Below are 6700 nucleotides of genomic sequence, written 5' to 3'. Positions count from 1 at the left end.
GTGTCAATGGATATGGGTATAAATTTGGTGCTCCAGAATGAATAAAAATTTGTCAAACATGATTGCCTTTTTTTTAAATTACCTTTTTGAGGAGTTTTCCAGCAATTATTCTCATATCCAAAGGAAAGACTGGAAAGGTAAATAAAACTTTATTCAAAATGGACCATAAGGTCAAAGACTTAGAGCTTGAAGGAAGCTTAGAAAGCAGAAAATGCAACCTTCAATTTATAGATAAGGTAATGGGCATAGAATGGTTAAATGATTTGGACAATTTCATATAACAAGTAAGTATCTGAGGCAGGAATGAATTGGTTTGGAAAAGGGGGGGGGGGGACTAGCATCTGGGGAAGATCAGGAAATGCTTCATATGAAAGGTAGTCTTTTTGAGCCTTGAAAGAAAAATTCTGAAAAATGAATGTATAGAGGAAGCTTGTTCTAGGCATGGGAGTTAATGTGAAAGTCATGGAGACCAGACATGGATATCTGAGAATGAGAAACAACAAGAAGGCCAGTTTACTCAAACTGTGGAGAAATGTATGTAGGGGAATAATGAATATTAAGGTTAGAAAGATAGACTAGGGCCAGACATGAAGGCTGTTGAATGCAGAAATAAGAAATTCAGATAGAAAATAGTTGTAGGACAAGAAGCTATCTTACTATTGCTCTTTTATGTTTCCTATTTAGTGGACATTTGCACAACTGGATAAAATGACCGAGTTTTAGAATTTAGTGAGTATTGGGATACAAACTCATCTTTAGTCAACTCGCTGAAAATATCTTTACGACAATTTCAGTAGCAGACATGATGACAAAGATTAAGCAGATTCCTTTCTGTTCTGTTTCTTCTGCTAAGTATCTATATTTATGATTGTTTAGTATGATGACATCTATTTAAAATAGTTCTTAAATTATTATAGGTCAATGTTTTGTCTAGGTTATTGTGAATGACAGTTATGTCTGTGATAAAGCTCCAAGACACTTAATTAAGTTCTCAAAGCTATTTTGAGATTTGTATTTATAATATAGGGATTTGTCATCTGTTAGTTTAGGAAGAATAGTAAGTTTCTTGTGAGGGGGAAGGCTGAAAGAAAGACAGTTCTGGGTACTTGATCATTCCCTTCTAGGTTTTCTGTAAACACTATTTTTTTTCAACCTTCAACAAATATGTCTACTAGCTTCTCACTCAATGTCTAGACCCCTTAAGAATTACCTTATTTTTTTTTTTATGATTTTGGCTTTAATATCTACTATTGTAAGCTTCCTCTGCTTCTATAAATAAATCCTCTTGACAAAGAATTTTGATCAATATTTCTTTGTTGATTGAATTCATGTGAATTTTGTCCATCGAGAACCTTTTGGTTCTGTTGTTGAATCATAGCCATTTTATATGTCATATGAGGACTATGAAGCCATTACAGTTGCTATGAAGGACTGTGAGGAACTCTGAAGCACTACTGAATTGGACCCTGTCTAAACGAGAATATGTCTAAAGTAATTACAACCTCTTAATACTGTGTATGAATACTTTCAGAGCCACAACCCTAAAACCTATTAGGGAGATTCAAGCTGATGGACCACTCGAGGTCTTGAGTTTGGAGCTGTAATGAACCAAGCCAATTGGATGTCTTCATTAAGTAGGACACCAATATGTAATTCCTTTGGGAATAGGATGGATTCTAGGCTGACTAAGGAGAAACCAACTGACTTAATATGAAAATTGAGTAAGTGAAGACTCAAATGCTGATCAATATTGAGAATGTCTTCTTGGCTGCTGAACTTCCAGCTTGAATGAGAGAGGAAAAGAAAGAAAGAAGTAAAGAAGAAAGAAAGAACAAACAAAAGAATGAAAGAGAGAAAGAAAGAAAAAGAGAGAAGGGGGGCGGAGGAAGGAAAGTAGGGAGGGAAGAAGAAAGCTGAGTTCTGATTACGGTATCAATGGCTTCCTATTGCCTCCAGGAACAGATATAAAATGCTTTATTTGGCATACAAAGCTCTTTATAACCTAGCCCTCTCCTGTCTTTCTACTCTTCTTATACCTGACACTGGCTTCCTGTCTGTTCCATGAACAAGATATTCTAATTCTAGGATCCTGGAATTCTCTCTAGTTGTCCCTTATGCTTGGAATGCTCTACCTCCTCTGCCCTGACTACTGATCTCTAGCCTCCTTTAATGCTAAAATCCTACTTTCTACAGGAAACCTTCTCTAACCCTTCTTAATTCCAATTTCCCTCTGTTAATATTTGATGTGAAGATTTTCCCCAACTTGATATTTTATTTTCTTTTTCTAACTGCTTTGTGTTTGTTTTTACAAAAAGCTTAAAAATTTTATATAATTAAAATGTTTTATCTTTTGGAATAACCTTATAGGGGCATATAGTATAAAGTATTGGTCTAAACTTAATTTTTTACAAACTTGTTTCTAGTTTTCTCAATTATTCTTGTGTACTCCTAATAATTTTTATTATTGGGTTTATCAAACATTAGGTTGCTTTAGGTATTTGATTTCTGATGATCTCATAGCTGCTAAATCCTTTACTCTGCCCATATCCTCTTTTAGGTTATTTCAGCTTTTGAAATTGTTGACTGCCTTCTTTTCCTGGAAATTCTCCTTCCTGTACTTTGATCTCTTGACTCTACCTCCCTGTCTGCTCCTTCTTAGGCCCCTTTGGTAGATCATCATCCATTTTAGACATATCCAAGGAAATGACCCCTCTGGAACCTCCTTTTGATGATACTATGGCCCCTGGGGCCTCCTCTGCAGTCACTAACTACTCAATATGGTTCTTAACAACATAATATTTGGCATTGTCAAATGGTTAATCTTCAGAAATGGATAAAAGTTTTATCAGTGGAACAGATATTAATAAGATTTTCTACTCTCTTTTTTGTTCTTGAACCCAAAGGACTATGGGATTTCTCCACCTAACTTGCAGGTGAAACCTTTTATATGGGTGATATCTTTAGAATATGAGCTTCTTGAAAGCTGGAACTGTTTAGTTTTTCTCTTTGCATCCCCAGCACTTAGCACAGTGCTTTGCCTGGCCAAATGCTTTTTCATTAATTTATTCATTCATTCAATTTCTACCTATTTAGTATGATTATCCTACAAGGCTCTTTCTTCTTGGGTCCTTTTCTCTCCTCTTTTTATACTCTTTCCCTTGGTAATCTTATCAGTTGCCAAGGGCTTAATTATCCTCTATCCTAAATCTACATAGTCAGCTCTTATCTTGATCCTGAATTCCAGTCTAGCATAGATAATTGCCTACTTGATGTCTCCATCTGATCTACAATTCAAACCACCTTGTCTAAAATTGAACTCCTCTTCCTCTCCCTCTTCCTTTCTTCCTTTTCCTCCTCCCCTTCCTTCTCCTTCTCTGTTCCCAAACTTTTTTTATTTCTGTCAAGAGCATCACTATCCTTCTAGGCACCTAGGTTTGGAATTTCAGCATCATCCCTAATTCTTTCCTGCTTCTCCATCCCCAATATTCAATCAGTTGACAAATACTACTGATTCTATCTTATACAACATCTCTTGAATTTATACCCTTTCCTATCACTCACACATGGAGAGGGAGGGAGGGAAGGAAGGAAGAAAAGAGGAGGAGGAGAAAGAGAAAATCAAGGCTACAGTGAGCAACTTATTACTTCGAAATTTTGCTGAGATCTAGCCCTGCCTGACACAGTAATGGCAGAAGCTGGACAGATATCTCCATTTTAGAAGAAGGAAGGAAGTGAGGCTTTGAGAAGTTGTGACATGCCCCAAGTCATATAGCCAATGTGTCAAATGTGGGACACAAACTCAGTTCTTCCAGACTCCAAAACCAGTACTTCTAGTTTCTTAAAATTTTAATTCTTCTTCTTCTCAACTTTTCTGATAAAATTCAGACTGAGAAAGTCCTGGGCCAAGTCAAAGTAGACCCTATCTTTTTTTTTTTATTCAGTGTTTGATAGATTACTGCTATTTTTTTTTGTAATTGAATAAAACTTAAGAAATAAGTTCATCCTCAGTAGAACCATTGACTTCACCATGACAAGATATATAATTCTTCTCAGAATATATGTCACCATACTTGAACAAAGGCAGAACAATACCAGGGGACATCTGTGTACTTTCCATATCTCTGGAACCCAGTCATTTCTATCATTCATCAAAGAGTCCCTTCACTTTCCACCTACTTCAGGTCCATCTCATGCTCAGCTTGTTGTCCAGTCATGCTGAGAAGGAGTTAGGAGAAAACAGACTTCCTTAGAAAGAAGAAATATTTGCCTTCTTGTTCTTGGGCCCAAAGGGAAGAACTAGAAACAACTGGGTGGAAGGTACAAAGAGGCACACTTAAGTCTCATAAAAGAAAAAGTCCCTAACATTTACAATTGTCTTGTAATAGAAAAATCTACTTTGGGAGGTAGTGAGTTCCCTCACAGGAAGCCTTCAAGCAGAGACAGGATGATGGCTTGTTGGGGATTCTGTGGCAGGGATTCTTGGTCAGGGATATATTGAACTCAATAACCTATGAGGTCCTTTTCAGCTTTGAGATAATATGATTCTGTAAGAGGCTAAATATGTGAAAAGCCACCAGGGAAATCAAAACCTAAGAACAGATATTCAATTGTTCCTCCATCCTTACCTCACCCCCACCCCCTCCAACTGATGTCATACAACAATCCAATTCCTGAAAGGTTGTATATAATTGAATTTTTGTACAAAGTTCCTGGTAGCCTTCATTTTTCTTGAGCCAGGGACTGGAGGATTTGGAGGAGGCAGAGTCAGAGAATATTTCAATGAAACTAAATATGCTGTTTCTGATCATCTCTACATAATGTTACCTGCACTCTGTACTTTTCTCTTCTCTTTCCCTTTTATGTGCTATCTATCCCCATGAGAATGTAAGCTCCTGAAGGTAGAGACTATCTGACTTATATTTGTATTCTCAGCACTTAGCACAGTATCTACCATACACTGAGATCTTTAAAAAATGCTCTATCTATCTATCTATCTATCTATCTATCTATCTATCTATCTTTCTGTCATCTTCCTCCTCCTCATCTATCTCCCTCTCGTTGTAGTAATCCACTCAGCAGGTCATAACTGGATTATAACTCTTGACAGCCTATCAGACATCAGAAATCTTACAGCCAAGAGATCCAGTAGTTGTGGTTGCTTGCCTAGATTAATGAGTAGAGCCTTGAGGCTTTTAATTTCAGGGCTCTGGATTGAGACAGTACAGCATAGTGTTGGAGCTGGAGTCAAGATGCCTAGGGATATAATGTTATTTCAGGCACTTACTAGCTGGGTAACCCGGGGTCAGCGTCTTAGCCTCTCAGAGCCTCAGTTTCCTTATCTGTAAAACAGGAATAAAAACACATTTAATTCCCAGTGATTAAGATTAAGAAGCAATGGATATAAAACCTTATTAATTGTAACTTTAACATTAGAGCTAGTGCTACCACAGATACCTCTAAATAATAAGAATTCAAGGGCTAGGTTCAAATCTTAGCTCTGAAATTTACTAGCTAGGTGATCTTAGATAAATCATTTCCCTTCTCTTACCATCCTCCCTGCTGCTTTACCCCCTAGATTGCCAAACATTGTCATCTGATTGCTGATATACCCTATGGTCTTTAAGGACTTCTTATCTGTTCTGCTATTTCACTCTAAGAATCAGTAGGGCTTTCCATGTACCCTCATTGGAACCCTCCTATTAGAGTATGAGCTTTTTAAGAACAAGGTTTGATGGAGCAGCTGGGTGGCTCAGTGGACTGACAACCAGGCCCAGAGATGGGAGATCCTAGCATCAAATCTGGCCACAGACACTTCCTAGTTGCATGACCCTGGGCAAGTCACTTTACTCCCATTGCCTAGCCCTTACTGCTCTTCTATCTTGGAACCAATACACAATATTATCAAATATCAAATACTTCTCAAATTTCCTTCTTAATATTGAGGTGACTATCATTCTTCTAGTCACCTAAGTTTTCAACCTTGGTATCCTTGAATCCTCTCTCATTCTCCCCAGATGTCCAATCAGTTGCCAGATCTTGCTTTTTGTATCTCCACATCTCACACACATGTCCTTTCACCCACTCCTATGACTACAACCCTAGTTTGTGTCTTCAAGACCCTTCACTAAAACTACTCCCACCAAATAACCTCTTACTTGATCTCAAGCCTTTCTCCAGTCCAAATTATCCTCCATATAGTTGACAAAATTATTTTTGTAAAGTTTGGGCTTGATCTCCTCTAGTAAATTGCCTTTCCACTTGCCTTGCATATTACTCCTCTCTCCAGTCTATAATCTATTCACACCTGCTTTCTCAAGGTTCCCCACAAAAGATGCTCCGTCTCCCATCTCTGTTCCTTGACACTGGCTGTGTCCAGTTGCTGCAATGTGCTTCCTCCTTGTCTCTATTCTTGGAATCCCTACTTTCCTGCAAAATTTAGCTCAAGTATCAGATCACCTTCTATAGGAAACCTTTCCTGATCTCCCTAGCCACTGATTTCCACCCTAAAACTAGCATGGTTCCATTTTATATAGTCGATTCATTTAGCTATATATGAACATTGGTTACATTTTAAGCTCCTTGAGGTTAGAAACTTTTGCTTTTTATCTCCAGTGTTTAGCATAGTGTTTACCAAATAGTAGTATTTTAATAAATGCTTGTTGATTGATTGCTTAATTATCATAAGTTTTTGATTCTCTCA

General features: G+C 37.4%; 1 long non-coding RNA gene across 1 annotated transcript; it reads right to left on the bottom strand.

The window, feature by feature from the left end:
- Positions 1-4038: 4038 nt before the first annotated feature.
- Positions 4039-5344, bottom strand: LOC130459053 (uncharacterized). The gene is made up of 2 exons (XR_008918326.1): positions 5285-5344; positions 4039-4306 (listed from the first exon to the last, which is right to left on the bottom strand). It is a non-coding gene; the product is annotated as an uncharacterized LOC130459053 (long non-coding RNA).
- Positions 5345-6700: the final 1356 nt, after the last annotated feature.

The sequence above is a fragment of the Monodelphis domestica genome, chromosome 1 (genome assembly GCF_027887165.1).
Source record: "Monodelphis domestica isolate mMonDom1 chromosome 1, mMonDom1.pri, whole genome shotgun sequence".
Taxonomy (NCBI): domain Eukaryota; kingdom Metazoa; phylum Chordata; class Mammalia; order Didelphimorphia; family Didelphidae; genus Monodelphis; species Monodelphis domestica.
This window is presented reverse-complemented; position numbering and strand designations above follow the sequence as displayed.